The sequence below is a fragment of the Petaurus breviceps genome, unplaced genomic scaffold, assembly GCF_028583685.1.
Source record: "Petaurus breviceps papuanus isolate PSGF00001 unplaced genomic scaffold, PetGlider_PUasm1.0 176, whole genome shotgun sequence".
NCBI lineage: Eukaryota > Metazoa > Chordata > Mammalia > Diprotodontia > Petauridae > Petaurus > Petaurus breviceps.
In genome coordinates this window covers 20,931,149-20,953,902 of record NW_027185771.1, presented here as the reverse complement: position 1 = coordinate 20,953,902, position 22,754 = coordinate 20,931,149, and the positions used below count along the sequence as shown (strand labels likewise).

General features: G+C 38.5%; 1 protein-coding gene across 1 annotated transcript in view; it reads right to left on the bottom strand.

The window, feature by feature from the left end:
* The window catches only part of CDH11 (cadherin 11), a 221,777-nt gene extending 200,109 nt beyond the window's left edge, over positions 1-21,668 (bottom strand). Inside the window, exon 1 of the mRNA XM_069085834.1 lies at positions 21,496-21,668. The gene's annotated coding sequence lies outside the window, so the exon portion shown is untranslated. The remainder of the gene's footprint in view (positions 1-21,495) is intronic.
* Positions 21,669-22,754: the final 1,086 nt, after the last annotated feature.

Below are 22,754 nucleotides of genomic sequence, written 5' to 3'. Positions count from 1 at the left end.
TCTCTCTCTCTCTCTCTCTCTCTCTCTCTCTCTCTCTCTCTCTCTCTTTCTCTCTTACACACACACAGAGTACTCATTCAACTATAACCTATCTGAGGGCAAAGAGCATAATTTTATTTTTTGTCTTTTATACTTAGACCAAGGATTCTTAGCCATTTTTTTGCATTGGCAGTTTAGTGAAATCTATGGACCCCTTCTCAGAATAATGACTTTACATATTTGAAAGTGGTATTAAATTTTAGTTAGAGATTAATGAGAATGACGATGTATTTTTTTTTCTAACAAAATTCAAGTACCCCACCCCCACCCCCTGGATTGTATCCAGAGAACTTTTAAGTCTTTAATAGGTCAATAACCCTAGCCTCAAAGTCCTAGCTAAGGGATACCATATGATAGTCATTTAATACATATTTTAATGTAAAATAGCTTATGTAATATGTTTTCCTTTCTTCTAGCAGAATATAAGTACTATGTATTTGGTAAGTGCTAATTTAATGTTGATACTGATATTCTTTCCCAAATAAGGCAATTTGTTATTTTTGAGTAATTATTATTTGAAATAATAGAGTATGTAAACATTCAATTGTAGATCTCAGATTTCAAGCTGGAAAAGAACTTAGAGACAACTGAGCTTAAGACTCATTTATATCTGAGGGAACTGAGGCCAAAGAAGTTAAATGACTTTTCCTCGGTCAGATGATGGGAACTTACTATGAAACACATTTTGTGATGAAAGGCAAAATGTATAATATTTTAAACAACTTAAATCAAATAATTTAAAAATAATAGCTTTACTGTAATTGACTTAGATTTCAAAGCATGTTACACTAAATGGGATACACTTGCTAGGTTGGAAAAGTGTCTGTGGAGAAATCTGTGCTTTCCAGAACTTTAAAATATAGAAAATCCTACAAATAATCATTTCTGATGCTCTTACAGGAACCAAGCCACAGCATCAACAAAATTGTACTTTGTTCTACCTTTGATAAGGCATGAATATTAGTTGAGGGAGGGGGAAGATTAACAGATGTGAAAACTGGTTTGGATTTTGTTTTCCCCATTTGCTAGGTGTTGAACCTGGAGAATTTTCTTCATTTCTCTGACTCTCAGTTTTCACATTTATAAAATGGAGGTAATAAGGTGAGCACAACATAAAAATAGATGGTTGTGAAGAAAGAGGTTTCTAGACATGAAACTGGTATGTAGAGATGGATAAGCATGAGATCTGTGATTTTACTGGTGTAAGGGATAAGATTTGGAGCTAGAAGCGACCTCAGAAGTAAACTTTTCCAAACCCTTCATTTTTACAGAGGAGCACAAAGACACCTTCCAAAGGAGAAATGACTTATCTAACATCACAATTGCTAAACAAACAGCAAAATTTTGAAACTAGGCTTCCTAACTTCAGAGCCAATGTTAATTATACTGCCATATTCTGAAAAAATTCTCAAGTTCTAGTTCCAGAAATGTGATATCAAAAGGACTCCAGGATTTTTTTAACTTTAGTATTTCCAAAAAAAGTGAGATTGAATTTATAGGTACCCTCCTACTATGACTCAAATCTCAACCCCTCCAGCACTTGGTAGATAGCACCTGACAATTGATACTGAGGAAACAACCATCACTTTATAGCCAACCTGGAGTTGAGACTTTCAAAACCTAGTTAGGCTGATCCTCAGGGGACAAATATTCTAAGTCCTAACCTTGCTCTTTTTAGATTGGCAGGAACAATCCAATCATGCAATTTATTGGCCTAGCCTTTAAGAACCCAGGGTCACCTCCATGCCTTGCTGAGGCATCCAAGGGGACCTCACTAAGCAGATGATTAGTAAATTGAAAATCAGAGCCTCATATTCAGGAAGGCAACTGTTTGTGGCCCCTGGGGGGTCCTTACCCAAACTACCCTGGAATCCATGAATGCAATTCAGCAGTACTGGCTTTAAGTTATAACAGCCTAATTTAGGTATAAAAGCAAATTTCATAAAGGCAGAACCACTTTTATTAAAGGAGGTCAGTGGAAACAGCACCCAAGCGGCAGCGGGGATATAGCAAAGGTAGTTAGAAGGATGGAGGAAGACATGATCTATGTGTGCAGTCAGGTACAGATCTGAGGCTGAGAATTTCCTAAAGAATCTTATTGGAAGGATTGGAAGAAATAATTGCAGCCACCACCTTCTGTGACCTCCATCTAAACATCTCCCCAATACAAGGTCATAGCAAGAAGGGACTGTCACATCTCAGTAAGCATCAGGGTTGGCACTTCTGCAATAGACTTGATTATTTCAGCCAAACTCATTTCTTGTTCAATTTGATTTGAAAATTAAAGTTGTATTAGTGCAATTTCTCACATCTGATAGGATGTGAATTGCATCCTTAATGCAGCTTTCTGGGAAATTCAACTATAGCTTCAAGAGAGCGTCCTCCGCTGTCGGGTAGCATTCCTACAATAACCACAGTTCGCATCCCAACTAGTGTAATTTATGAAGGATGCTCACCATTGAGAGTCCATGGAAAGCAATGTAATGTCTTCTGAATGAAAATGAATCATCATGGATCATTAAATTTCACATAAAATCATTAAAAAGATTAGATATATTTTAAAAGATGATATCAAAGTTTTCAACATAGGTCAGACTGTGTCACTTTCCTGCTCAAAAATCTCCAGTGGCTCCCTAATGCCTCATTAGTAAAATAGATTTTTCTTAGCATGGTATTGAAAACATCCTACAATCTGTTTTTATACCACCTTTACAGACTTGCTCCCTATTACTACTGCTGCTGCTAGCATTTGTATATTGCTTTAAGGTTTGAATAGTGCCTTGCAAATATTGTCTTGTGCTTATCCTAACAGCAACACTGGGAGATTAGTGATATTCTTATCCCTATTTTACAGAGGAGGACACTAAGACAGGAAGAGATTAAGTGACTTCCTCAAGGTTACCCGGCTGTTGAGTTTCTGAAAGTGGATTTGAACTCAGGTCTTCCTGACTCCAAGTACTCTATCCATATGACTTTCTCTACTGGACCAACTGCTTCCCCTCTGCCTTGAAATATATAAGCAATGAAAATCCCACCCTACCACAATAGGCTGTACTTTCCTGCCTTCATTTCTCTGCTCATCTTGCTCTTTTTGTCTGGAATTTTTTTTTCTGTCCTTTTCTTTACATAGAGAATTGTTACCCATTAACTGAAATGTCATTCATAAGCTATATAATCTAAGAAGACTTACCTAACCCAGTCAAGCTGTTAATATTTTTTTTCTTTTGAATCTCAATGAACATATTTTCTTATTCTATATTCTAAATTTTTATTGACCAAAGTCAAGAACCATGTGTTAACCAAACTTTTTTTAGCTTCCTCAACAATTTGCAAGTTCTTTGTACACAGTAGTGTCACACACACACATATACGATAAGTGTGTGTATACACTTATATTGAGAGAGAGAGAGGGAGGGAGGAATGGAAAGACAGAGAGACAGAGTCATAGAGACAGACAGACAAACAGAGAGAGATCCAGAAAGAGAGAGAGAGAGAGAGAGAGAGAGAGAGAGAGACAGAGGGAGAGAAATTGTTGTATTTGGTACTCTGGTCCCACTCATCTTACTTCCATGACATCATTCCTAGAGAAGATACCTACAAGCTCCTGATGAACTTGGTTAAAGGCATAGCATGTATGAAAAATCCATAAATGAAATAAAGTTTAGAGAGCAAAATGATGTGCTGAATGAGATTAAAAATCCAAAAAAACCCTCAAAGGATTCAAAATGATAGACTGGATTGTATTTGGTGATTTTTAATTAGAACAATATAATTATGTACATTTATAGGGATGTTTCCATGTTTGCCTGTGTGTGCATGTGTGTGTTGCCCAAACGGCATTGAAACAAATTAACTTCACAGGCACAAGATGGGAAAAGTATAGCTAGGTAATGAAAAAGAAGTCTAAGTACCATAAGGTAAATATAAGTGAATGGTTTGACACGACAGTACAAACTATTAAACAATATTAAGCTGCATTAATAGAAGAGTGGTGTTCAGAATGAGGGAAATGATAGTTACACCATCCTTAGTCCTGGTAAGACTACATCAGATATTGTGATCAGTTCTGATCGTGCTACTTTTGGGAGGATATTGATAAGCTACATCCAAAGGGATGGAATCAGGAGAGTGAAGGTACATGAAACCATGTCTATGACAAAACAACATGGCAATCGGAGATGTTTTGTCTTTTGATGATAGACTCTCTGTCATCAAGTATTTAAATGGCTGTCATGGAGAAGAATGATTAGAATTGTTTCACTTATCACTAGTTGAAACTGGGAACAGTTAAATGGAAATTGCAAAGGAAGGCAGAATTGGGTTCAGTATAAGACAAATCTTTCCAAAAGACAAAATTGTTAAAAAAAAAAAAAACATATGACTGACTTAGTCACTCATCATTAGGCAATAGCTGAGAGAAGGTAATGAGGTGGCCCCAAATTGAGTAGCTAGAGTATTACACTTGGCATCAGGAAGACCTGGGTTGGAATCCTGTCTCAGACATTTACCAGTTGTGTGACTCTGGGCATGTCACTTAATTCTTCTTATCCTTAGTCAGTCTTTCAAGTCAGTAAATATGTATTAAATATTTCCTATGTGCCAGGCAAAGTGCCAAACACCAGGAATACAAATACAAGCAAGAAGAAAGACAGTGCCTGATCATTTTAACTTTTTAATATGGGAAGATAAAACATTAAAGGAAGTTAAAAAGGGGAGAGGATTGGGGTGTAGGGGAATCATACCCAACATTAGTAGGGACATGATGAAGGAGACAAGATGGCAGCATGATAAGAACTGAAAAGATGGTTGGCCTAGATGCCTTCTTTGAATGGGAGAAGCCATCCAAACAGAAAGAGGTGCTGAAGGTTTCCATATCTTTAAAAGGGGAGAATAATAATTCCCAGAGTTTAAAGATAGAATGAGATAATATATGTAAAGCACTTGGCAAACCTTAAAGTTTTGTATAAATACTATTATTATAATGATGACTGTTGTTGTAGAGGTGATGGTTGTTGTACTGACAAATTTTAGTTATGTTGTTGAGAAAACTCCTGTTTAGGTATATGTATATGGACAAGGTGGCCTTTGAAGCTCCTTCCAAATATAAGTTTCTGAGATTCTATATTATAATTAAGGATTGGTTCACTTCTCTCAATAGTATCAAGAATGACAATGTCATACTATGTGTGCATCTTTAATGTTTTTCAATTATTTCATTTCTTCCTATATCACAAGAGCTTGTGTTAGATGATTCTAAAGTCCCTTCTAACTCTCAAGTTTGGTGACTGTATGACACTGTGTTTTATGGGAATGGTTTCTTTTCTATTCTTTATTGATCTATTGTTTATATTTGAAGAGAGATGACCTTGGGCAAGATATTGCACTACCTTGGTTCTGTAGTTTCCTCAGTCATAAAATGAATCTAATAACAATTCTACTCCCTATCTTGATAGGTTGTTGTGAAGAAAGTGTTTTGCAAACTGTAAATCCATGTAGAAATATGAGCTATTATTAAGACTGACTGTGGTGTTTTGAAGTGTCTTACCTTGTTGCCTCCGTATTTTTTTTAAGTTGTTACATGAATGTGTTGCAGAAAATATGATCCTGGTCTTCCCTATGCTATTTATCTGTACAATCACAGGAGAGCAGACATCTAGGAATCAGTAAATCATAAAATCATGAAAGGAGCTAAAAGAGGAAAATGATTAACACTATTCTATTTAAAGAAGTCACACACCATCTTAGAAAGACAACTTTCTTTTGCCAAACCAGAATGAAGGATCCATACTGCCTTAAGAAAAGCACACGATCTGCAAAAATCATAAAATACCCTCGAAATTGGGCCTTAGAGATAAACAAACCTCACCTCTCACTTGAATCAAAAAAAAGATTTTTAGTAAATTCTTTAGTAATTGGGCACAACCAATCTATGGGATATATTCAATTCCCAGTGATTCAAAGGTTCATTGTCCACTCCCAACTGTATTCCCCCCTCCCCTGCAATCAGTTACCCTATTTTTAAAGTGAGAGAATTGGAGTAAATGTTGTCTTGGGCTTCTTCTAGCTCTATAATTATATATCCTAACATACTAATGTCTAAGTCCCCTACTGATTCTAATGGCTCTTCATTAGTTTCCTTCTAGCAGTAACATTTAATGTTCTAATGTTATTTTCTACCCATAACATTGTTTTTCGATGACTTTTAAAGGTCTAAATTCCATTTATCACTAATATTTCTTTAACATATATTCTAGACATAAAATTCCATATTCTGAGTTCCCTTTCAGCTCTGACCTTGACTCTATATCCTATGAATTGGTGGCTCATAATTTATTTCTGTACTGCTGAATTGATATGTAAAATACCTTGCAAATTTTAAAACAATAAAAATAAATGTGAATTATTATTTTGTTATTATTATTGGCAAGAGGTGATTAAACAAAAATGAGTTATCAATGTAGAATGTCACAGCGTTAGTAGTTTTTGTTATTTGTCATTTCCTGTGGATTTAGCTTATTCAAGTAATTGATTAGTTAACAGGGCAAAAAGATTGTTTGTATTGAAAACCTGCTACTTTTTATCAGAGTCTATTTTCCAAAGAAACATCAACAGTAAAAGAATAGGATGGTTGGAAGATATTTAAATGATGATCTAATTCAAACTTATTTTACACATATGTAAACTGAGCCTCAAAGTGGAGAAAAGGTTTGTCAAAATTCAATGCTACTTAGTCTCATAACCAGTTTAAAATAAAGGTATCTTCACTATTAGCCCAGCATATTTTTTTGCTTTTTGCAGGGGGGGAAGGCAGAGCTATTGGGGTTCAGTGACTTGCCCAATGTCACAAGGTTAATTGGTGTTAAGTGTCTGAAGCCAAATTTGAACTCAGGTCCTCCTGATTCCAGGGCTGATGATTCACTGCACCACCTAGCTGCTCCCTGGCATTTTTTCCCCTCTTTCACACATCCCTTTTAGCATCAACATTTAGTTAGTGGCCTAGTGATAATAATAGCTAAGATTTATGTATAGCCTACAGAGTGCCAGGCATATGCTAAAGTGCTTTACAATTCTTATCTCATTTGATGTTCACAAGAACCCTAAGAGGGAGATGCTATGATCATGCTCATTTTACACATGAGAAAACTAAAGTAAACAGAGGTTAAGTAAATTGCCCCAAATTACACAGATACTTAGGCATCTGAGGCTAAATTTGAATACAGGTCTTCCTTACTCTAGGCCCAGCACTCTACCCTCTGTACCACCTCACAGCCACAGGGACAATTAGATAAAGTGCTGAACTTGTCAAGAAGACCTGGATGGCTCTGATATTTATTAGCTATGCAACCCTGTGCTAATCACGAAGCTCTTTTGTGCCTCAGTTCACTAATCTATAAAGGAGGAAGAATTATAGCAACTATCCCATAGGACTGTTGTGAGAATCAAATGTAAAAAGTATATTGTAAATCTTAATGAGCTATATAAATTATTGAGTCATTTTAGGCCCTTTGGGAACTCATTTAGAGTTTTCTTGGCAAAGATATTGAAATGATTGGCATTTCCTTCTCCAGCTCATTTGGCAGATGAAGAAACTGAGAAAGAGTTAAATGACTTGCTCAAGGTCTCACAGCTATTACATGTTTCAAGTTAGATTTCAACTCAGGAAGATGAGTCTTCCTGGCTCCAAGTCCAGCACTCTAACTCCCGGGTCATGTGAATCTAGGTATTGTTGCTTAGGAAAATAAATGTTTTAAGTTGTAAAACCATACACATTTAGACCTGGGAGAGACCTTCATGATTCAACTGCCTAGTTGTATATTTCAGAAAAATGAGGTAAAATGACTTATCCAAAGTCACTAGAAGGGTCAGAACTAGTACCCAGATTTTCTGATTTTTAGTTCAAAACCATATGCATCATACCACTTTATTAGAGAGAAAACAGGCAGAGTTAAGAATCCTATAATCTACCTAAGACTGATTCCTTTTGTCTTTTTTTTTCCTCACCTAAGAGAAAATGGTCTAGAAATTGCATGCCAGGTAAGAAAGGGATAGAGGACATGAGTCTCAGTAAACTCTGAAGCTGGAGAGTCTTTGGCTCATAAAGCACAGCATGAGAATGGGGTAGTGGGAGGCCTGACATGATTCTGCATGAGCTGCCTTGAATTTCAAAGGCACACAGCTCTCAGTCTGCAAGAGAACAGTAATGCCTACTGACAAATGATCCAGCACTTACAACCAAGGGTGCTTGAATGTAGAGAGTTTAAGCCATGATTATGATAGTGTAGCAGTGATTAATAAAAAAAAAAATCACAAATAATCAGTAGGCTATTTTTAAGGGGAAAACACCCAGACCAGACAGGAAACTTGTGATTGTCACTATATGATGACAATCTTTTGTTAGAGATTCCCCCAAATGAAAAGTAAAATGAAATGAGCTATCTGCCTGGTCCATGCAACCACCAGTTCTGGTAAACTATTCCAAATAAATGCGACAGGGCCCTGAATGATACCATGATAGAATGTCAGAAGTTTACCTTATTGATTATCGATGGCAAGTGTTCTAAACGTTAGATTGTGTGTGTATCACCCTCTCGCAATCTGGTGGAGCCTATGGACCCCTTCTCAAAATCTGGATTTTAAATGTATAAAATAAAATAAGTAGGATTGCAAAGAAATCCTTTTTTATTTTGGAAAAAGTCATTAAAATATTAAAGAAAATAAGTTCATAGAATTCAAGTTAAGTACTCTTAGACTCTATAGAGTCTATTTACTTTAATTTAATGAAAAAATACTTAAGGGCCAAAATAAAGAAGTGATTTTTCCAGGGCCACAGAAAATTAGTGTTAAAGCATCAAAGCAGATGTCAAATCCTGATCTTTTTATTCTTAGTCTACTGTTATTCCTGTCACATATGTAATATATGTGTAAACATGTACATACAGACATATAAACACATACAAAGATGTATGTATATATGAAAATCAAGGAATTTTATAGTGAGAGGACTTTAAAATATAGAATTTTAGAACTAGAGCAGACCATAAAACCTAGAAGATTAGAAGAGGAAGAAATGATAGTATATAGAATATTTGAATACAGTACATATTATTTAAAGTCAAAGAGAAGTTAAATATGTAATGGAAAGTCTAAAGACAGGAAGTTGGAGTAGAAACTGTAGAATTTTGAATCCAAAGGAATCTTATAATACAGGGTACCCCCCTGCAAAAAAAAAAAAAAAACACCGTGTATTTAAGCTTTAGCTTAAAACTGCATTAAGACATTTGAACCACTGTATAACACAGCAATGTAGAATTGTTAGAATTGGAGTCTTTGGAAACAAGAAAGGGCCAAATGAAAATATGGAGGTCCTGTGCATTAATGCCAATTCTTGGATTTCTTAATTAGGCATAATATTTCAACCATTTTTAAACCCATGTCCATTAGAATTGAAAGGTCTAGTTTAGTAAATGGATGAGGCAAAATAATACAAAGAAGTTGGTCCAGGGGGTGAGAAGACTCTAATCCATTCCACATTAGGGATCCATGCCTAAGAGAAACTGGACCAGTAAACACTTAAGATTTTTTACACCTGTGAAATTCTATGATTCTAAGTACAAAATAACTAATCCAAGGATAATGCGTTCTTTATGCTTGGAATGTAATATGTACCAATATCCCTTCTTTAAATATTTCATTTATTATTATTATTTCCTGCATTGAAACTCACACAGTAATGAAATGCTGTCATATTCCTGCTAAGCAAAAAGGCGACAGAGTGGCCTGAAATGAAATGAAACACTTTATTTTTTAATTATGTCAGTCTCTAAAGACATGGGGAAAAAAAATACAGAAGTAAACTTTCTGGCAGAAGTATCAAGCTTGAAAGTTTCTCTTTATGCTACCACTGGTTTATACAAATATCTATGAGAAAAGTGTGATGAAGATACTGACCAGTGGTGGGCATCTGAATACTAGACAAAGTCAAGGTATTTCAGGATGCTTTATCAAATATGTTAATTGCAATTTGACAGTCTGGAGCACTGGGCCAAAAATAAGACGAAATTCAAAATTATAGATGTAAAGGCCTGCATTTAGCTTAACAGGGGAAAATGTACAACCGCAGACTGGAGAATTGCCTGGATAGTAATGTGTGGGGGGAAAAGTAGTTTTAATGGAGCATGAGCTAAAATGGGAACTAACAGAGTGATGTAACCTAAAGATGTAATATTTTTTAGGTTCTATTAATAGGAGGATGAAATGAGAATAGGGCCTGAGTTTGAACCCCATATCTGCCACTTACAGTGAGACCTTAGGTAAATCACTCACGTTTCCTAGGCCAAAGTTTCATCATTTGTAAATTAAGATTGGACTAGATGCTTTCTAACTTCTAACTTACCGTGTTTCCCCGATAATAAGACCTATCCCAAAAATAAGCCCTCCCCTTACTGTGTAAGATTCCTCTAAAATAAACCCTCCCCTGAAAAATAAGCCCTATTGAGATTGCTACTCTGTATGCACCGCCCCTCTCCCCCCCCCCCCCCCCCCAATGAAACGCACACCACCCTCCGAGCTGTATCTAATCAGAGCTGCAGCAGTGAGCGCATCATCCTGTTCTTCCCCAGTGATTTGCTTATTGAATAAAGGTACATTTTTTTTGTTCACATTTACCTGTTTATTAAAATTGCTGTCAATGTTCATTAAAATAAGCCCTCCCCTGAAAATAAGCCCTCTGGTGTTTTTCTGTCCAAAAAAAATAATAAGACAGTGTCTTATTATCAGGGAAACACGGGAGACTGCTACCAACTTCCAGATTTAGTTCAATGATGCTATGACACATTTGTGTCTCATCAAAACCCTACCACTTCTCTGCTCTGGTCAGACCATAGAAAGAGGAAGGAACTTGTCAGGTCTGGGTAATACATGGACAAAATGGAGCAGGTTCAGAGGAAGTCATTCAGGATACTGGATGGTTGAGTAGGGCTGACCTGGAGACCATTTCACATAAAGATCAGTTTAAGTTACTGAAGATATTTAGCTTGGAGAAAAGAAGGCTCATTGTTAAGTGGAGTAGAGGAGCAGAATACTTTCTTCCAATAGAAGTCATTATATGGGAACATTCTTAAGGGTGGGTCTCTTTTTGTATTTCTCTGTACCTGACACATAATAGGTGGTTACTAAATTCTGGGTAACTTCCAATAATTGAAAGGCACATAATAATTGCTTAATAAATAATGGTTGATCTTCAGTAACTGAAAGGTTCTCTTCCAGGGGAGGAGACAAGATTTATTTTATTTTATATACCCATTTATATGCCTTAATGAATAAGTTTTATGGAACTGAGTTAAATTCTGCTGTATTCCTGTACATATACCCAAAACCAATGGGAAAAGTTCATACACATATAGACTGGAAATCTGTATGAAGAAGTTTTATGCAAGACACAGCATGACTTGACCTTTACCCATCACCTTCCCCAAATGCCTGCCACAACTAAAGCTCAAAATCATCTCAGACTCTTCTGACCCTCATCCCTGATATCTAACAAATTTCCAAGGCAGCTTAACTCCATCTTCACAATATCTCTTATATCTAGCCCTTTCTTCCCACTGGCACTAATGTTATCCACGCCCAGACCTTAGTTATCTCTCACCAGGGTTACTGTAGTACCCTTCTAACTTAATTCCCTGTCACCATAGCAATCTATCTTTGTACATCTGCCAAAATAATCTTCATGATACACAGTTCTGACTAGGTTATCATTTTTATTTGTTTTTGCTCAGGACCCTTGATTCCTCAGGTGTAGGGAGTTCCCAGGTGAGGAAAGCCTCTCCATTAATGCAGACTGCCATCTTCTCTACAACTTCTAATCTTAGAGATCTGCCGGGAACACTAAGAAGCTGGGTGATTTGCCCAGGATCACATAACCACTATGTGTCAGCTATAAGACTGAATTTATATTTTCTTGACTCTGAAGTCAGCTTGGACTTCTGGTATCGACTGGACCACACTGCCCCATTAGCCAACTTACAGCCTTGCTTAGAAACCTTTTATTTTTAACTCAGAGCTGTAGTTTGTTGTTTTTTTTTTTCCTTCAGTGTAGAGAGAAAAGACGGGAAATAAGCATTTTAAGTGCCTACATGCCAGACACTGTGCTAAGAGTTTTACATATATTATCTCATATCATCTTCACAAAATCCCAATAACAGGTAGATTCTATTATTTTCTGTATTTTGCATTTGGGAAAACTATGCTTGGTAGAGTTAAAATGTCATGTTTGATATCCCACTAACAAACTGATAAGCGTTTGAATTAAAATTTGAATTCAGACCTTCCTGATTACAAGCCTAGCACTCTATTCATTGTGCCACCCAGCTGTGTTTAGGGAAGGGAGCTTCCCATTAGGAAATGACCTTTTACCTATAAAGACAGATAGCTGTTCTGCAACTTGTAATCTTAGAGACTTGTTTCTAAATAAATCAGAAAATGGTGAGCACATCAGCTTACATTTATTGGATTAAAAGTAATTAACATTTACAATGCTTTTTCCCCCCCAAAAAAAACATCTCATTTGATCTCCATAACAACCTTAGGACAATTATTATCTTCATTTTATAAATGAGAAAATTGAGGTATGCATAGATTAAATAACTTCCACAAGGATTACCCAGTTAGCTAGGACTGCAACCCAACTCTTTTGTCTCATAATCCAATGTTCTTTCAACCTTACCACCTTCTTTCATGTTACCTTCTCTCACAAATGCTTTTCAACCAACACAGTTCAACAGTCTGGTTTATCACCTAGAGATCATGGAACTGAGATCTTGCCAGGACATTTGAACTGTGATATAAGGAACCATTCCATGTGGGGCATCACTGTGGCAGAGTTCTAAGATGAGAAGCCAGGCAATACTCTCATTCAGTCATACTGGACCATTCAAATTAAAGTTTCCTTCTGAATAGCTTTCAATTATCATTAATAAAAGGTATCCTAGAGGCGGTTCACAGAAATGAAGCTATGAGGAAATCACTCCAATCTCAAGAGAGAAAATATCGAACAAGATGTTTGCCAACCTTAAAGTTTTATACAAATGTTAATGATTATTTCATAGGAAAAAATGAATTTATACAAAATCACTTATGAGTCTATGAATGAATAATCTAAAAAAATCAATTGTGATAAATCCTGACTACTCATGGTTTTCTTACAATCTAAAATTATCAATTTGAAAATTTCTTTCATAAAAATTCAAGCAGAGGTCACCCTGAAAAGAAACAAGAATTTACCTAAAATCAAGATGATTTTTCAAGAGATCAATTGTCTCACCTAGATATGTTATTGTTACTTAGTCATCAGTCATATCCAACTCCCCTTCACCCCAATGGAAGTTTTCTTTGCAAAGATCCTTGAGGGGTTTTCCATTCCTTCTGCAGCTCATCTGACACATGAGGAAACTGATGCAAATAATCTTAAGTGATTTGCCTAGGGTCACCCAGCTAATAAGTGTCTGATGCCAAATTTGAACTCAGGAAGATGACTTTTCCTGACTTCAGGCCTGCTATTCTATCCAGTACGCCACCCAGTAGTGATGCAAAGGTTTTGTTATTGCTGTTTTTAAACTTTGGACGAAGGTCTCAATATCAAATACTATTCTATTGGATGATACTCCTACTCAGCCTCAAAGTGAAATAGATATTTGAAAAATGGAAATGAAAGGAAGAATCATTTTTCAAAGGCAATAATTCTCTCTAAAACCAAGACTGACTATTGAATATTTTACATTCAGAAGGAATAGATCACTTTAGTTCATGGAATAATTCAAATAGACAAGGTACAAATAAACAGAGAGATAATTGCTGTTTCTGTTGTTGTTATAGTTTTTTATAATGGGTTCAATCTAAACAGTGCAGGACTAAACCTGACGACTATCAAGTATCAGTCTATGAGCTAGACTATTAGAAGTGGGAGGATGTTTAGAGATCAGCCAAACTAACTCACTCACTCACCTTATGTAAGATGAAACTGAGGCCAAGAGAGGTTAAATACCTTACCGAAGTGTATTCTAGTTAAGGGTTCATCTAGAGAATCATTTTACCAAAGTACTTCGTAGTCCTTAGCCTCTCATTCACAGAATTGTCAATGATATACTAATGCAATGATTTGCCCAAGGACCCAAATATTAGAGGGGCAGGCTGGAAAGGACTTTGGATTTAGAAGCAGGGGACCTGAGTTTGAATCCTAGCCCTGCCTGGAGAAATTTGATCGTGTCACTTCAATTCCCTAGGTCTGCACATCTTCCATAATCTAAGGGGATTCTTTGAGGTCCCTCCCATTTGTGGTTCCATTTCCAGTGAAATCAGTAGCATGCCTCGAAAATCTTGAAAGCTCTTCTGGGAGAAAAAAATTTTTAAAAGGGAGGGGAAGGAAAGGGAAGAAAAAGAAAAAGGGAAAGGTAAGCAAAACCCATTTATCCACAGAAAAATTTCTGTGCTTTTTTATGTATGCCCAATAGTGTCAAACATAAATATTCTCCCTAACGTATATCCTGCCTTCCTCACATTGTACTTCTTATATGTCTTTCAAAAGGAAGATAAAATCCAACTTCTGAGATATGAGCTAATGTAAAATATCATCGTTTTCTGACATTGACATGGCCACATTTGAGATCCCTGTAACACAAATGGAAAATAAATTACTATTTCAGGGACCAAAGACACAGAGAAGTCGACCCCCAATTCCTACAGGTACAGATAGAAAGGATACTTTAAAACATTGTCTTTTGCTACTTTTAGCAATGATGAACAGCTAAAACAAAATATCAGATCAAAAGAATCTTCAAGGTATTTTAATGTGCTAAGGAAAAAAGCACATACAATATAATTCAAAGAATAATATGTAGAATGGACTGATTTTAAAAGAGGAACTGAAGAAATTAAGAAGAAATGATGCATATTTAATTCACAAATATTTATTGTGATGGAGAGAACTGATGTGTGTGATAAATTTTTTAAAATTGTTATATAAATATCTACTGTCTATAAAACTCTGTGTTCAGTGCAGGGAGAGACAGAGGGAGAAAGAAAAATAAAGCAGGGTTCCTGGCCCTAAGAAGTTTAGAATCCAGTAATCTGGTAATAGGAAAGACACATATGTACATATTTATAATTTGAGTATGGTTTACCACAAGGGCATGAAGGAGGGCTGGGGCATTTTGAGGTATCACAGGGTGGAAAAGATCGCAGTCATGCTAGATACTAAGAATGGAGAAGAATATGGAAGACTTCATGGAAGAGTCAGCCTAAAATTTCCATAGGCAGAAATGAGATGGGCATTCCTAGCATGGAGACCAGTTACATTTTGTTATTCTAGAAACTTTTCTTTTTGGAGGGAGAAGTTCTGCAAAGTTATATTTATAATGTAAATGGAAGTGAAATGTTGAATTTGCTATATATTAATCTAGAAGCATTTATGAATTGCTTACTATGTGCAAAGACTAGTAGGAAATCAGTTGGTTCTCAAATTATTGAAAGCTCTCAATATAGAAACGCATTGGAGGAAAATAGAATAGTGCCAGCAATTAATACCTTTTATTCATTCAGTGAATGCCTCCTTGCTTCTAAAAGGGCCAGATAAGCCCAGCCCAAAGAATCTCAACTACATGAACATAGTCTTTCTTTCGTGGAATCATTGAGGATGAATCACAAAATTTTAGCGTTGGAATAGAGAACAGTGATCATCTAGTCAGGGAAATACTGAAGCAAGAAAGAAAGCTGTAAAACTAGAACTTTGATGACTAATTAAGTGAACCTGAAAGTTTGTTCAAGAGCTATCAAGCTGACATCACTCACAAGTCCTTACACTGTGAAAGGATGAAAATAAGTTTGTACTTTTAAGTTAAATAAACTTCCCAGTGAAGGAGCAGTCAGTTTACAAATCACTCTATCTTATTTTCTACTCAGTTACTTAATACTCACTCCCATAATCCATTTACATTGATTTCTACTACATCAACTCACTATCTATTCCAACACAGCTAAGAACTCGGATGAACTCTTGAGCCAATGCCTGGAGAGATCATTTTACTAAGTACAAAACACACAAACAAACAAACATACAAATAGATATCTACTTAAGGAAATGGGTTAAAAATAGAGTTTTTCCTATATTTATGAATTAACTTTAATAGGTATGTTTTCTATTCATTCAGAACTTTCATGAAACTATCCAACAGCAACAAAAACACATCTGAATTTCTGCATCCAGAAATGTATGATTTAAATATAAATAGCAACGTCTCTTATCACCACAGGAAAAACAAATGATCCTAGCAAATTCAGCCTATGAATATGTGCCTCATTTAAGATGTGTGCTTTTGCTAAATTGTTTCATTGTATAGCAGTATCAGGAATGGTGTGAAACCAATAGTTATTTACTATTACAATCAAATCCCACATTCCCCAAGTGTTTACCAAGGATCTGACAACTGTTCTCTTTGAAAATGAAATTATTCTTCTAGGAGTCTTCAAAATCTCTTGAAACAATGGCCAATAAGAGGATTAGAAAACAAGATGATTAGCCTGACAACAGTCTCTCATATTTCCAAATGTATTTCTTTTATTTAGCTAGTGTCTTCCTCCTGAGTCTGAAATTATGCTGTTTTTACAAGAAAACGTGCTGGAAAATCTTTCCCAAATCAAGGCTTTAGGGAAAACCACCACTATTTATTTTATACCTAGACTCCAGCTGCACCCCTCCTCAACCAGTCTAAAGTTACATGAGTCCCAAACTTTCTAGTGAACTCCAAGGTGGTAATAGGATGTTGAAGGTAAAGGAATCCACAGACTAGAAAGATGTTAATCCTGACAAACTGCCTGAGCATTAGCCTGAACCATAGCTAGATTGAATTCTGTCTCTCCTGAGAGGGCCAGCCAGGCTGGTGGTAACAAAACGTCTTTTCATGGTGCCCTGGAAAGCAGATGGGCCACGGGCAGCAAGTTAGAGAAGAGCTTTACTGCCCTCTAGTGTTCAGAAATGTTATCTTCCCTAAAGGAATACAGAATCAGAGTAGGTACAATGTTCTCGATATCATGTCAAAATCATAGCAGAAAGCTGTCTAATTATATATCTCAAGCATTTGGTACACCCCATTCTTTCAAACAGTAGATTTTGTTAATACCTAGCACAGGGATACTTAGGGAAAAGCTAATTCCCGTCTTTCATGTTCGGTAATATTGTCTCAACTTTCTTTAGTTTAATATAAAAAAAAATTAAAAATAAAAGACCTGAAGGTTGAAAAACAAAATAATAAATACATACACAAAATTTTTTCTTGTCTATACCTCACCCACATTCATCAAAATTCCAAAGATTAAAGTTTTACCTTGACAAATATCATCTGAAGCTAATTCATTATTACCTTTGAATCATTTTCCCCCCAAAAGTTGATCTTGATAGCGCAAAAAGGCAACTTCCTTAGACAGGAAAGAGACAAAAAATATAAGGCTGTTTGGCTGCTTCAGTCATCAATCCAATCAATCCATTTATATACATCTCTTGGATTTAGCAGGAAAACATTCTTTACATCATAAAGGAACTCAGAAAAGTTGACAAGTTAGACACAAAGCTTTGTTAAATAACATCAATCCCTGTGTAGGATTAATATAAAGAAATACTGGGCCTCTGAGAAAATGTGTCAAGGAGAAAGAAGAAATTTAAAAGAAAAGTTACTCAATGAAGCAAACCAAAAACTATTGAATTATCTGCTTATCCCAAACAAGATAAAACTGGTTTGCCTCTAGGTAGATAGAAAATACTTTATAACAGAGAGGAACACTGGAATAACATGTGAATCCCCAACTTCCCAGATCATATGAATTAAAAAAAGGTACACTTTCCTTGTCTGTAAAATGAGGGAGTTGGCCTACATGATCTCTAACATCTCCCTGAAGCACTATCATTGTCTGAGTTTCCGAAGCTAAGGAGAGTTTGCACAAAAGTATGCCCTGTTAATGCTGCTTAGGTGTTGTGGAAAACAGAATAAAGACACCAAAGTCCCTGTTAACTATGCCAGAGATCCTGAAATGAGGGTCTTTGTGAGATAGTCATGTAATTGTCCCCAGTATCTGAGCAATGTTACGATGGTAAAGACATTTGCTATTTGAAGGGTATGAAATTGCTTTGCATTCCTCAAAATAACTGGAGCGTGTACCCTCCATAAATAAACAACAGCAATAACAACAACAACAAAAAGATAACCAGGAAATCTCAGCATTTTACAAAGAAAGATGTGCAGATTTTTTTATAGCCTTATTTTTTCAAAATCTGAATCTACAATAGAATGTAGTTTTCAAAATAGAATTCTATCTGAAGTTCAGATAAGTATCCTAAATATAATTCAACTTCTCAAATACAATCAAGAGATTTGGCTACTACAGTTTAATCTGAAAACATCCATTCTATCCCTAAAGCAATAAGAATCTTGTTGATTCAACTATGTCTATTTTGAATTCCATGGAAACAATCCTTTATTTCTTTCAACCTCTCTCTCCTTTTTTTCCCACCCCTCAAATATTCCACTTTTACAAACCAGCTACACAAATGGGCAGTAATCTACCACACACACATAAAATGACTGGATATGTACAAAAACATAACCACGCATATATGTATCAGGCTGCTGTATTCTCATAAATGAATGCATTCGCCTGTGCTTTAAAAGCACAAGATCCTGATAATTCATACTTCAGTAAAGTTTAAATGGCTCCAAATGTATACATGGTGTGTATTCTAACCACATTCCTTTGTGTTATGCTCCATTTCACTTTTAAATACAAGGTCAATATTAGAGGGCAAGAAAGTCGGAGCTCTTCAGCGCCAGATCAGAAATCATCATTGCTGTGCTTGGGTAAATCATAGTCCGGGAGAATTCCACTTGATGACAACTCTATGTCTTTGTTTTGTAACTTTTCTCCCTTTGTTCTCTGGGCTTCTCCCTGCATACACTTGTAAGTACGTTGACAACTTCTATTTTCTTAGTGTTTAGACTCTCAGATGTTCTGGGAAATGGTACCCGGGGTCCTAGAACGAAGGTCAGAGCCCTTCCCTTACCACTCCTTGAAATTATTGCACTTTTTTTTCTCTTTATAAGAACTTGTTGTCTCACATTCTAAAATGTGCTGATGCTGTGCCGTGGAATTGTGGGCCACAATCACACATCTGCATTTCCCATTCCCCTAGAAAGCCAGGGAATCTCACCATCATTGAAGGGTTTGGAAATCGCAGTATTAAAGGGATGGATCTACCCCTTCTTCAGATTAATTATCACAGGATATTTATAATTAATCACAAAACTTTTAAAAAAAACAGTAAACACGAATCAGACTTACAGAAGAAATGGAAGGGGAAAAGATTTGAGTCTTTCAAGCAAGATTTCTCCTTTTTTTTTTTTTTTTAAGGGGGAGAAGAGTTGGAATCGGTGTTCTTCCTCCGGTCAAAATCTCTCTCCTCCATAAAGGTTCATGGAACAATTGCTCCTCCATTAGCTATGGCTTGTCTCCATTCAACAATTTCATTATTAAATAATTAAAAGCCGTGATTTCTTAATAGCAGCGCAATGGTCCGTAAAATTCCTATTGCATCATCAGAGCAAATCAGCAGGGAGAAACTCCTTGCTTCCCCTGCTACTCGCCCACCCCATGGTCTTCCAGCACCCAGGAATGTTTCACGGAAGGGAGTAAAAGAGAAGGAGCCCAAGTCACTAAAAGAGGACTTTCTGAATAAAAGAAGATCCCGACAGTGGGTGTGAGATCATCGAAAGGGCTTCACTTAAGCAGTTTCTTCCTCTATGAAATGGGAATGTTAATACTTGCACCACTTAGCTCGCTGACTTTGGGAGGAAAGCACTTGGTAAATTTCAGCATTGTAGAAATGTGAGATACTGTTATTGCTGCTGTTGTTTTGTTATCATCATCATTATGCCCACTTTCTGGGGGACTCTTGTCAATATAAATGATCTCCTTTTGGTAGGTAAATGTTGTGTATAGTCACAACAATGTTTCGTTTTGTTTTGTTTTTCTAAGAGACAGAGGGCATTTAGAATGAGGAGTCTCATAGATGCCAACTGGCTCATCCTGGCTTGGTCTTCGCCAACTTCATATTGTAAAGGTTTAAGCAATAAATGGGCAAATGTGGCCAAGGGAAAACCATTGTATGTGAATGTTGGATTGTCCTTTCTGCTCCTAAAGAACCTTTCGGGAGAGATGGTCCTGGTCTAAAAGTTAATGGTGTGAATGCCCAGGGAGCTGAGGACTGTCTCCTGCGGGTCCCGTCCACAAGCCGAGAGGATGGAGGGGAGGGACGGGATTCAGGGGAAGCAAAATACAGATTCCTGCCACCCTGCACCCTGGCTGTACTGCTGCAATATCTTGACACATAACGAAACAATTAAAGTGCCTGGGAATGTCCTCCTTCCCCCTCCCCTTTCCCCTCCCCCGCCCTTCCCTGTCTCCTGGAGGAGCTGCCCTCCGGTTGCCCAGATCTTCCATTCCCATCCCGTTTTCCACAATCAGGAAGGGGATTCTAACCCTCCCTGGATAGAGCTGATTGGGGGGAAAGGGAGTGAAGGAGAGATGTGAGAGCTGCGAGATTTTCAACCCTCTTTTGGGGGAAATTAACGGAGCTCGCATTTCACGGATCTCGGGAGCAAGATTTCCCCCCAGGAGTGTATTTTTTTTTTTTCGGGGATGGGAGGAAGTGGTGGCGGGAAGGGAGACTTGTTTCCAGATGTGTACCAGATACGCTCAAGGAAAAACCCTTAGAGGTTCCGACCCGCGCAGCCTGGAATAGTCCCTTCAGACAAAAGCTCCGCTCCTCCCCAGCCCCTTAGCTCGGTTTGTATTTTCTCTGAGCCGGGAGCCGGGACCACTAGAACCTCTGGGTCCCTAGAAGGGCGCGCTGTACCCCCGCCGCCAACACACACACACACACACACACACACACACACACACACACACAATCCCCTTACCCAAAAAAATCTCACTGAGCCACTGCCGCTGAAGGAAGCCCAGTTTTAAAGTGGTGATAAGGTGAAAGTGGATCTTCATTACAGCCCACATCTGGCACATCCCCACCCCCGCCAAAAGCCCCCAACCAGAGTGATTTCAAGGAGCCCGCATCTGGCCAGGCAGGAGAGAAAATCCGCTAGCTGCTTCCCCCCCCCCTTTTTTTTTTTGGCCATTAGAGCGCCGATCCACCTTGGCTAAACACCAAACCCATCAGCCGCGGCAGATTTCCTATCCCCCCCCCAAAAAAAAATAGAAAGAAACACACACACACACATATACACACCCTCAACCCCCAAAGGGAGGGGTTGCCAGCTGGTCTCATTTACTTACCCCCACTTAAACAAATACATTAAAAAAATTGAGAAGGGGGGCTGCGACTGCAGCTCCCCAAACATTTACCTTAGGGTCCTCCAGGGCTGGCTCAATACTGTCACCCCCAGAACAGAGCAAGGAGACAAGTCCCATTCACAACTAGACAGCGGGCAGACACAACTGCATCTCAGCTTTGGTACACTCCACTCTGCTGAAGGCGCCGCTGAATGAGCCGCTGAGCTAGTGGCAGGAATTAGAAACCAGGGGGGAGGTGGCGGGGAGGGCGGGAGGGGGGAGGGGGGAGGGAAGGAGAGAGAGAGAGAGAGGGAGAGAGAGCGAAAGAGTGAGACAAGCCGAGGAAAGGATGGGGGGGGGGGTGGAGGAAAGGAGTAACAGCAAGAGTAGAGGCAGAGAGACTGGCTTCCCTTTGGCCTCTGGGAGAGGTGTGGGGAAAAAGAAAGGCTGCTCGTTTTCCCCTAAGGCCTGACCCAGTAGCGCTCTCCAGCTGTGCAAACCCCTGGGTTCCCCCACCCACCCCCCCTCCCTCCCTGGATCACTCTGCTCAGGGTCTGCCTGGACTAGGGAATCAAACTGAATGACTGAAGTTGGGCTCCAGAGACGCTCAGCCAATCAGGGACGGGAAAGCGGCCAGGGACGGGGAGGGGCTGGAAGCCCCCCCCCCCCCCCCTGCCCCCCCCCCTTTTCCAGCTGTCCTCTCGGGTCACCCTACAACCACTCCAGCAAAGGCACCGCGAGTCACTAGCGCTCCCCGGGCCAGAATAACCTTAAAAATGGGGGAAAGAAGAGGGGAAGGGGGGTTAGCATTAGGAGAAGCAGCTTCTGGGACCTGAGAGGGAGGTGGAGGATGGGGAGCAAGCATTGCTCCTCTACTCCCCACACGGGTACTAGACCGTGCTTGGGACGGAAGCGGGGGTGTTGTGCCTTCACCTGTTGTCTCTCGCGGCTCCACCCCCACCCCCCAACTCCCTGTGTGTCAGCACCAGGCTGCGGCAGGCACAACAGGGGCCCGAGCGCTGGAACTACAGGGAGCTGGCCGGGAAATAGAGGTCTGAGTCCTTGGCCCCTGCGGTGCGACCTTAGCCAGGTTGCGCATCTCTCCGTGCCAGGCTCAGCCATCCTTCCTCTGTGGCCCCCGGGATCAGTTGGGGGAAACCCGGCTGCAGGGTCACAGTTGAGGGTGGGGAATCCACGCAAGTCCCGGGTTGCTGCTGCTGGAGGGACCTAGGCAACTATGGAAAGAGGACTGGGGGCGGGGGTGGGGGGAAGCCGGTAGAGTCCCTAGAGGGACCCTCAGCTGGGCGGGAGGAGCATCTGAGCCAGAGTCT